This window comes from Oncorhynchus masou, chromosome 14 (assembly GCF_036934945.1).
Source record: "Oncorhynchus masou masou isolate Uvic2021 chromosome 14, UVic_Omas_1.1, whole genome shotgun sequence".
NCBI classification, from domain to species: Eukaryota; Metazoa; Chordata; class Actinopteri; order Salmoniformes; family Salmonidae; genus Oncorhynchus; species Oncorhynchus masou.
Genome location: NC_088225.1, coordinates 3,843,098 through 3,852,721, shown reverse-complemented (window position 1 = coordinate 3,852,721; position 9,624 = coordinate 3,843,098). Strand labels below are relative to the sequence as shown.

Below are 9,624 nucleotides of genomic sequence, written 5' to 3'. Positions count from 1 at the left end.
CTGACAACCGAAGTCAGCCTGCAGGCGCCTGGCCCACCACTAGAGTACGATGTGCCAAGTAAAGCCACCTCAACCAAACCCTCCCCTAACTCGGATGCAGTGCCTTAGGCCACTGCGCCACTCGGGATTGATTGATTAATTAATTTCACAATGCTTCTCTGTTGCCTCAGTGACAATCACACATCACAATCTTTAAGTGGAGAGGCTGGCAGAGTACAGGAGTTAAGAGGGATTATTTGGTCATAACTCTCTAATGAGGGCACTGAACGTTTAATTAGATTAGATGTACATAAGAGAGGAAGATAAATTATATTGCCCACATATTTCATTTGGTTGTAATTATTGTGGCAGGTTCTGGAGATGTATGGGTGATAGATAGGAAAGCAAACATTTCAATGTAGGCTTTTCTGCTTAGATTTAAAACGAGCGGGAATTATTAGATTTGGTGAATGTCATATTAGACATCGTTTTTAAATTGTTATTGAATGTCTGTTGATGATAGTTATTCCTCATGATGTATCACAATCTATTTCATAATTGTGCAGGGAGAAACATAAAGGAGACGAATATTTAGGCTATTGCTTACTCCAGAAGGAATTGAAAATTGTTACCGATATTGCACATATCTTTCAATTACCTTGTAATAACACTGTATATGTTGATTTAGCCAATGACCGTTTCAACAACCCGCCTATTGGGTCTCTCTTGGTGCCGTGGGTGGAGACTCCACGAAATTGACGTTGTCACTGAACCGTTGCTCAACACATTCCCGACTTGCTTGGAACGGAGGGATCCAGAACGAGCAGGCGAACACGGGATTTAAGAAAAGTTTATACTCGGAGTGCTGCGCGCAAGGAGGTCCTGAAACCGGCGATTTAATTGCGCAAGGTAACCAACCTGTCAACACACTGGCGCTCTGGGGCGTCGCTTCAGTCGCATGCTGTAACATAGTGGAGTTTATTTGAGATAATGTCATGTTTTGTAGTGTTCGGAAAGCGAATGTTCGAGCAACAGTGTTTTCTCCAACAAGATGCTGTGATGCGTTGTGAATAGGTAAGGTATTGATCAGGTGTAGTTTATAGCATTATCAATACCAAGTGACATTCCTTTCCAGCTGTTGAGACTGATATACTCCCTCTATGTCGTGTTTGTCTGGCATTTTTTGATTGTGTCCGTGAACGTAGCCAGCCAACCTTCCTGAGCGTTTCAGTCTTGCCAGATGTGGGACATTTTGTTTCGGTCGAATAGGCTACGCACTGAGCTATATAATTGTTACCAGAATTGTCTCACACTTCTGCAATGTTGCTGTTGCTTTTGAATCGACATTCTTTGTCTGTGACATGGGTGTAGGCAGTAACCCATCGGTGTCGGTGCGAGTGACCTGGCTAGGGGAAACTTGACTGTTTATTGATAGGAACTCAAGGAATAGAGGTGCATGCACCTCTATCTCCAAATAGGGATGCATGCGAGTAGAATAGCCTAGGCATGACTAGTTTGGTATAAGTAGCCTAGACTATTGTTTTAGCTCATTCTAAAACATGAAACTCACCCTGTTGTCAATTCACCAAATATTTGTGTGGGTATTGCAATATGCTCAGTGTTACCGTATGCTACAGTTATGTCCTCTCCTGTGCGTTGTGCGTTGCTGCCCGGACGATGCCGTCATGGTAATTACAATCACAGTAGAAGTTGTTTTGTAGTGGTGTTCGTTGTGAAAATCGATACGTGAGTGAGTCCCATAAGTGCCACCACACCTATATCAAATTATCTCACACTCATCGTGAGCGTCAGTCATGTTTCCTAATTGTAGCCTAGGCTACGTGTAAAACGGATTGGAGTTCTTGCCGTTAGGGAAAATCAATGTTTAACTTTCTGTTTCGGAGCCAGGGATGCCAGGTCTTGCTAATATTTCTAGCCCAGTGACCACCCAAAACCCACGCAAAAAGCCTGAAAACTAGCCTATTTGTTTTCTTCACAGCAAGACAGGAGTTGCCACATTGATACAATAAACACTTTTTCCATAACATAATCAAAATTCAGTTTTCACCAATATAATAATTATTGCAAACGAATTTGAATATGTTGTAAGAGAAAATATTAGTTGCCCATATTAAACTCATCAGTGAAGATCTTTTTCGATCAATGGATGTCGATTTAACTTGTCTGACTACTATGATTAAGCAATAAGGAACAACGGGGTATGGTATATGGCCAATAAATCATGGCGAAGGACTGTTCTTATGCATGATGCAACGCAGAGTGCCTGCGTACAGCTGTTAGCCTTGGTATATTGGCCATATACCACAAACCATATGCTAAGACTACAAACAGTTATAAATGACCCATTTACAAGATTTACTTGTTATTTCAGTAAGCATAGGCTAGAGACTAAAATCTGGGTTTATGATTGTAATTCAACCTTGCCATGGTTTGCTTAGATAGATGCAGCTCGCCTATATGCCCTGATAGGCCTACATCTTATTTCAGATAGGCTACGGTAACCAAGGCGAGATGAAGGCAAGATTTAAACTGAACGATTTAGCAGCTTGCTTGGTTCAAATTAACATAGTAATTGATTCAACATGAATAGTTTGGCGATTTCGAGGTAAGAAGAGCTTGAGTTTCACAATAGCCTGCTGGAATAGGATACTGAGGATGGGGTCGTAATTTCAACCACTGAATTAAATATGAATATGTATGTACAGTACCAGTCAAAAGTTTGGATACACCTACTAATTCAAGGGTTTTTCTTCATTTTTACTATTTTCTACATTGTAGAATAATAGTGAAGACATCAAAACTATTAAATAACACATATGGAATCATGGAGCAACCAAAAAAGTGTGGCAGGTAGACTAGTAGTTAGAGAGTTAGGCCATGAACCGAAAGGTTGCTGGATTGAATCCCTAAACTGACAAGGTGAAAATCTGTCATTCTGCCCCTGAAGAAGGCAGTTAACCCACTGTTCCTCAGTAGGCTGTCATTGTAAACTAGAATTTGTTCTTAACTGACTTGCCTAGTTCAATAAATACAAATATTTCAGATTCTTCAAAGTAGCCAGCCTTTTCCTTGATGACAGCTTTGCACACTCTTGGCATTCTCTCAACCAGCTTCACCTGGAATGCTTTTCCACAAGTCTTGAAGGAGTTTCCACATATGCTGAGCACTTGTTGGCTGCTTTTCCTTCACTCCCTGGTCCAACTCATCCCAAACCATCTCCATTGGGTTGAGGTCAGGTGATTGTGGAGGCCAGGTCATCTGTTGCAGCACCATTCTCTTTCTTGATCAAATAGCCCTTACACAGCCTGGAGGTGTGTTGGGTCATTGTCCTGTTGAAAAACAAATGATTGTCCCACTAAGTGCAAACCAGATGGTATGGTGTATCGCTGCAGAATGCTGTGGTACCCATGCTGGTTAAGTGTGCCTTGAATTTGAAATAAATCGTGGATCGTGTCACCAGCAAGCATCCCCACACCATCACACCTCCTTCATGCTTCACAGTGGGAACCACACATCCATTCACCTATTCTGCATCTCACAAAGACATGGCGGTTGGAACAAAAATAACAATTTGGACTCATCAGACCATCAGGACAGATTTCCACCAGTCTAATATCCATTGCTCGTCTTTCTTCGGAGCAAGCAAGTCTCTTCTTCTTATTGGTGTCCTTTTAGTAGTGACACATTTTATTTTACCTGTAGCCTAATCTGACTGAATGTTGCAGTCAGTCTAATGCATTCCAACAACTGATCTTCGATTGCAATAGAGCTTTTAGAACTTCTAAGTTAATTAACTAAACATGACCATTAATAATTGCACAATAACACAAGGCTACAACCACAATACACTGAAGTTATAGGTTATGTATTAAATTTGTTTGACAGCTCCAGGTAGGCTACACAAGTGGCACAAATTGATTTGCAATGACTCCAGTAATATAGTCATTTCAACATGTTTATTGTATCAAATGTTAGCCTACAGTTGCCTGCAATGGCATATAAATGAATAGGCTACTTAATGGCCAGCAGACGCAAATGGATCATTCTCCACATTTAATGTCAGTTTCATTGAGGACTTTTCACCATAACAGAAGCACACCATGGAGTTCCATAACTTCCATGAAAATGTTCCATTTGTTCATAATGACGTTACCTAGCCTACCTACAACTGCGGAAAAAGTTGTCACGATGTGCACATGTGCTGCTCTGTCTCCTTTCACTCACGTGACTCAGCCAATAGTGGACTAAGCTGCATACTGCAGTGCTCTCTCAACAGCCTGCCTCATTGCCTGATAGTCAGCAGCAGCAGGTCACAATGAAATAGACCTGTATTTCTTTAAAGAGAAATGCCATGGCGGCCGCGTAGCAAGTAGAAGTAGCCCAAAAACCCGCAACCTAGGACCAATACATTTTCAAAACGTTTTCAATGTTGCCCAATTTACAGAAAAACTGTGGACATGGCAACCCTGTTTGGAGCACATTGGGTGAATGGAATTGGATGGGACTGCTGCTGGCTACATGAGAAAAGTACTGGAGAAAAGTAGCTACACATCAGTCAGAGAGCTGTATGCTGATAGAATGCCTGTTCGGGAATTCTCATCCGAGTGGAGAAGTGCAACTGAAGCAGAAAATGCATCTGATGCCGAGCAGAAATTACGATAAGAAGCATTTTACACCTGCATTTAAAAAATTAGAATTGGTGTGAAAAACTCTGAATTTTGCCTTAACCCAAACCCTATATTTAACTTGCTAGTTAATCTAAGTAAGTGTCTGAATTAATAAGGTGACAGGGCATCATGTAGTACCAGTTTTCTGCCATGTTTGAGAAGTCAAAGTTATTTGGATTAGTTAATTGTACAGATCACTATCTTGATTTCCTCATGTTTTTTCTCCTCTCCGTTCTCGGGCCAGTCTTCTCCTCCCTCTCTTCCCTGAGCAGAGCAGAGAGCCCTGTTGCCCTAGCGACTCCAGACTCCACAAAGACACAGCGCGTACACATTTTTATTTGTATTTTTATATTCCACCTTTATTTAACCAGGTAGGCTAGTTGAGAACAAGACCTGGACAAGGAGCTGAGGGGGGTCGGTAGCAGGCGGCAACAGTGAGAGACTTATTTCTGGAGAGATACATTTTTAAAATTAGAAGTTCGAACTGTTTGGGCATGACAGAACTTTTGCAACACCTCCCCCTTTGGCAGTTCTATCTTGACGGAAAGTGTTATACTTGGTATGGAAATCTCCGAATTTTTGGTGGCCTTCCTAAGCCAGGATTCAGACACGGCAAGGACATCAGGGTTGGCAGAGTGTGCTAAAACAGTGAGTAAAACAAACTTAGGGAGGAGGCTTCTGATGTTGACATGCATGAAACCAAGGCATTTTCGATCACAGAAGTCAACAAATGAGAGCACCTGGGGACATGCAGGGCCTGGGTGAACAGCTGAGTAGGCCGGGAGGTGGGCCTCAGGAATAGCTTCGGTACTGGGTGCAAGCTAGCTGTGAAGATCAGAAGAAGTGGTCCAGGGATTACGGCAGGAATCCGGCGTTGTTGTGGAAAGACAGTTCGATACTGGTAGACTGGCGAGTATTATCCAGGCTAAAAACAGGGCTGGCTGTGCAGAAGGTCAAAAGCCGCTAGCAGTGGCTAACAATGACTAAACAGCTTGTATCTAATTAGCTGTTTAGCTTCTGGAGGTTCTTGAATGTATTCTAAAATTAAAAATAATAGCGATTCCGTATCACACTGGGTGAGGCAGGTTACCGGAAGGTATAATCAAATTAAAAATCGAAAAGAGATTGAAAATAAATATGGGTCCAGTGAGTGGTTGGGCTGGCTGGGGACACGGCGATTCAGACAGTTAGCAGGCCTGTGCTAACAAGCTAACAGTTAGTAGGCCTGGGCTAAAACAAGCTAGCAGTTAGCAGACCGGGGCTAAACAAGCTAGCAGTTAGTAGACCGGGGCAGGCTAGCAGTTAGCAGGCCGGTTTAGCAAGCAAGCAGATAGCAGGGGCTAGGTCGTTAGCCTTTGGGGGACGTTGCGATGGGTTTATGTCTGTTTTTGCCTTCATGCGGTGACGTCAATAGACCGGTCGTGGAATTAGTAGGATTCCAAGTAGCTCTAGGTAGCTAGCAGGCCTAGCTGGTTAGCATAACGGGCCTTCAGCGGGCGTCGCACCTGAGGGGAGTATGCTTTGGTGGTAGCACAGGAGCTCTGGCCAGGCTAGCTTCAAGCTAAGTGGATGGAAACGCTAGCCAGGACTAGTCATCCGGGGTTGCGGTTAGCTAGTTGTGAAGATCCAGATGAAAATGTTCAGTTTGCAGTGGGAATCTGGGGATAAAAATAATAGGTCCGTTATGCTCTGGTTAGAGTCACGTTGTTAGAACTGGCGAGAGCTATTCGAGCTGAAGGTTAGCTGATGACCGCTGGCAATGGTTTGCTGACTGATAGCTGGTAGTTAGCTGGCTAGCTTCAGTTGAGGGATTCCAGATCCGAAGTAAATATAGATACTTTAGAAAAAAAAGCAGATCCACGCTACATTGGGTGAGGCGGGTTGCAGGAGAGTATATAGATGTTGAGGTTTAGCAAAATATTTTAAATGATATGCGAAGAAAAATTTGTAAAAAACAATATATTTAAGGGACACGACAGGACAAAGACGTCTGACTGCTACGCCATCTTGGATTACACATGCCGCTCGTTTGCATATTAAGCTAGCAGCCTCCATGGAAATTCGCTATTACTTGTGCTAATATTGTTAGCATTCTGGTAATAGATGCCCAATGGGTTTTTTGTGTTTTTGGGCGTCCCCTTGATATAATCTGGGAATACCATACATCAGGATACAAGAGAAGGACGGTATAACGCTATGAAAATCTGGATACCACCCAACCCCAGGTTAGGGGAAGAGTTAGCTAAAAGGGTTAAGAGTAGGGTTAGTGTTAGGCAAAGGGTTAGCTAACATGCTATGTAGTCGCAAAGTCACTCAAAAGTAATAGTAGTTGAAAAGTTTCTAATTAGCTAAAATGCTAAAGTAGTCCTTGATGAAATTCGAACTTGCAACCTTTGGGTTGTTAGATGTTCGCATTGTACACTTACCCACCTGTTTCCATCTGTCTTATGTAACCATACCAAACATAACATATCATACTAATTTGCGTGTCTCCGATTTACATTTACTATGTTACGTCTAGTCTATGAGACCAGGCTGGGAAACAAGTTTCTAAAATAGCTTGTGACAGTGGATGCTCTGCTTTGCGGTCTACAAGCCCCCATCACACGCCTCTCAACTGCCACCGCTCACTCCATCTCGCGCAGACCTACTACGGCCACTTTAGTTGTCAATAATTATCCCTTTGTGAAAATAGGGTATGGTCATGTTCTTGTCCAAATGCTGTAAAATTGCCATCATTCAGTTGCTCATTCAGTAGCTCACTCCCCCCCCCTTATATTATGCCTTTGAGGTATAGGCCACAGCCTTTCCCCCTCTCCAAATAGCTTTTTTCCTCTCCTCATAGATATTTCCAGGTAGTAACCTATCCCTCTTCTTTGAATCACTATCATAGTGGTTTTCCTCCTTTTCCCCCTTATTACATCTCCAAGTGCATCTTGGTCTGCAGTAGCTTTTTATGACATTAAGCCAGGTTGCTCTGGGTGCTAATGAAATCTCATTTCTAGCTGGTTGGTTGGCAACTGATGTCAAACTTGGGCAGATCTCAACACCCATAATAGTTTTCAGGTTATCAGGTGAATCCAGTCGTCCGTATTTCAATACCGAGATGGCTGAATGCTTTTGTGAAGTGTCAAACATAGCCTACCACATCACAAGATGGATTATAGCCAAGTTATCTAGGTACAACCTGAGCCGACTGAAGCCCGGAGACAGATTTCTACCTAGGTGGCTGACATAATGTGTTTGTCAGGTGGAAAAGGGAACTAGAACCCCACACAGAAAATATAAACTAGACTAACCCCCAGCCATGCCCTGACCTACTACACCATAGAGAATCAAGGGCTTTCTATGGTCAGGGCGTGACAGTACCCCCCCCCTCCCCCCCCGGAGGAAGGCTCCGGTCATGTAGCTGGACTGGACACCGTGCCTGGACTGGGCACCGGCGGGAGGAAGGCTCCTGCCCTGGAGCGGAACTGTACACCGTGCCTGGACTGGGCATCGGCACAGAGGAAGGCTCCTGCCATGGAGCGGAACTGGATGCCGTGCCTGGACTGGACGCCGTGCCTGGACTGGCCACCGGCGCAGAGGAAGGCTCCAGCCATGGAGCGGAACTGGATGCCGTGCCTGGACTGGCCACCGGCGCAGAGGAAGGCTCCAACCTTGGGTTGTTAGATGTTCCAACCACCTGTTTCCATCTGTCTTATGTAACCATACCAAACATAACATATCATACTAATTTATGTCCCTGGAGCGGAACTGTACACCGTGCCTGAACTGGGCAATAATTATCACAGAGGAAGGCTCCTGCCATGGAGTGGAACTGGACGCCGTGCCTGGACTGGCCACCGGCGCAGAGGAAGGCTCCTGCCATGGAGTGGAACTGGACGCCGTGCCTGGACTGGCCACCGGCGCAGAGGAAGGCTCCTGCCCTGGAGCGGAACTGTACACCGTGCCTGGACTGGCCACCGGCGCAGAGGAAGGCTCCTGCCCTGGAGCGGAACTGTACACCGTGCCTGGACTGGCCACCGGCGCAGAGGAAGGCTCCTGCCCTGGAGCGGAACTGTACACCGTGCCTGAACTGGCCAACGGCACAGAGGAAGGCTCCTGCCATGGAGTGGAACTGGACGCCGTGCCTGGACTGGCCACCGGCGCAGAGGAAGGCTCCAGCCATGGAGCGGAACTGGACGCCGTGCCTGGACTGGCCACCGGCGCAGAGGAAGGCTCCAGCCATGGAGCGGAACTGGACGCCGTGCCTGGACTGGCCACCGGCGCAGAGGAAGGCTCCAGCCTTGGATCTGGACTGGACACCATGCCTGGACTGGCCACCGGCGCAGAGGAAGGCTCCTGCCCTGGAGCTGGACTGGACGCCTTTCCTGGAAGCGCCGGACCGTTGACCCTCGCTGGAGGTTATGAACCATGGACCGTCGCAGGATGTTCTCGGACCATGGACCGTCGCAGGAGATTCTGGAGCGTCGCAGGAGGTTCCGGACTGTGGACCGTTGCAGGAGGTTCCGGACTGTGAACCGTCGCCATAAGCTCTGGACTGTGAATACGCACTAGAGTCCAGATGTGTGGAGCCGGTACAGGTTTCACCAGACTGCCTACCGGATCCTCTGGTCGAATGTTGAGCAGAACACACTTGCACAACATCTCCCTCCTCTCTCTCTCTCCCAACTTCTCCATCGCCTCCCTGACGGTCTCTGGCTCTTCAGGGAGAGTGCGGGGAGCTGGCAAAGGACGTACCGGACTGGGGACATGCACTTCAGGACGAGTGTGCTGCAGCATTCTCATCGCTACCACCTCTCTCCGGAATCTTTCATCGAATTCCTCCTCTGACTCCCACACAGGCTCTGGCCCTCTCCGCTGCTCGACCGCCAGCTCCAAGTGCCCCCCCCAAAGATTCTTTGGCAGCGGACTGATGACACGTTCCTTATGGCGAGTGCGAGGAACCGACACA

General features: G+C 46.0%; 1 protein-coding gene across 4 annotated transcripts in view; it reads left to right on the top strand.

Moving 5' to 3' along the window:
* Positions 1-759: 759 nt before the first annotated feature.
* LOC135553974 (junction plakoglobin-like) overlaps positions 760-9,624 on the top strand; it is a 76,777-nt gene continuing 67,912 nt past the window's right edge. For 2 of the 4 annotated variants that reach the window (XM_064985948.1, XM_064985949.1), the window contains exons 1-2: positions 760-888; positions 986-1,053. The gene's annotated coding sequence lies outside the window, so the exon portion shown is untranslated. The remainder of the gene's footprint in view (positions 889-985; positions 1,054-9,624) is intronic. The other 2 variants (XM_064985947.1, XM_064985950.1) reach the window with 1 other exon arrangement.